The 736-nt window shown below is 42.5% G+C and overlaps 1 non-coding gene across 1 annotated transcript; it reads left to right on the forward strand.

Moving 5' to 3' along the window:
* The first annotated feature begins 378 nt into the window (after positions 1–378).
* On the forward strand, positions 379–461 carry trnal-cag (transfer RNA leucine (anticodon CAG)). The gene has a single exon. It is a non-coding gene; the product is annotated as a tRNA-Leu (tRNA).
* Positions 462–736: the final 275 nt, after the last annotated feature.

A 736-nucleotide genomic window follows, 5' to 3' on the forward strand; every position in this document is an offset into this window, starting at 1 on the left:
TTATGCCTGAGAATGTATGGAGAGGAGTCTCAGAGTAAAGTAGACTGACAGCCTGTTTGTGTCCATTAAAACCTTGTTGCTTGAACAGACAGCACATAACAGAGATGTAACTACATATTCACTCAAATACAAGCAGGAAGTCTTTGGGTTATAAACTGACTGCGAAAAGAGCTCTGGCATTTTCTCTTTAGCTAAATGTTTTTTTCTAAAATGGCCGGTTGTCGATTTGCCTACAACTAAAGGCAGGAGGTCGAACTAGAGGTAACTACAGCTTTCTACAGCTAAACCACCAGCAGAGCGAGTATCGGAGCCGTTGTACCTAGTAACGTAACGCTTTGTTCTAGTTGTATAGTCGTTATCTATCATAATGATGTATATGTCAGGATGGCCGAGCGGTCTAAGGCGCTGCGTTCAGGTCGCAGTCTCCCCTGGAGGCGTGGGTTCGAATCCCACTTCTGACAATTTATTTTTCTTCATTTTGGTTGAAACAGCCGGTTGTATTTCGTGCGCGCACTAGAACCAAGAGCGTAGCTTTGCACGTGGTCGTAGGGACTAGTCACGACCGACCCTTGAGACCCGTTTTCCCCCACAAGTACGTTTTGTTCAATTTCAATTAGTTTTTAGAAAAAAAGCACAATATATTAGCTTAATCATTCATATTATTGATCTATTATATGTTCGTCAGCCAGGAGAGTAAAACATAAAACATGATTGCCTGAAGCGGCGGAGTCAGAAA

Source organism: Gasterosteus aculeatus, chromosome X (assembly GCF_964276395.1).
Source record: "Gasterosteus aculeatus chromosome X, fGasAcu3.hap1.1, whole genome shotgun sequence".
NCBI classification, from domain to species: Eukaryota; Metazoa; Chordata; class Actinopteri; order Perciformes; family Gasterosteidae; genus Gasterosteus; species Gasterosteus aculeatus.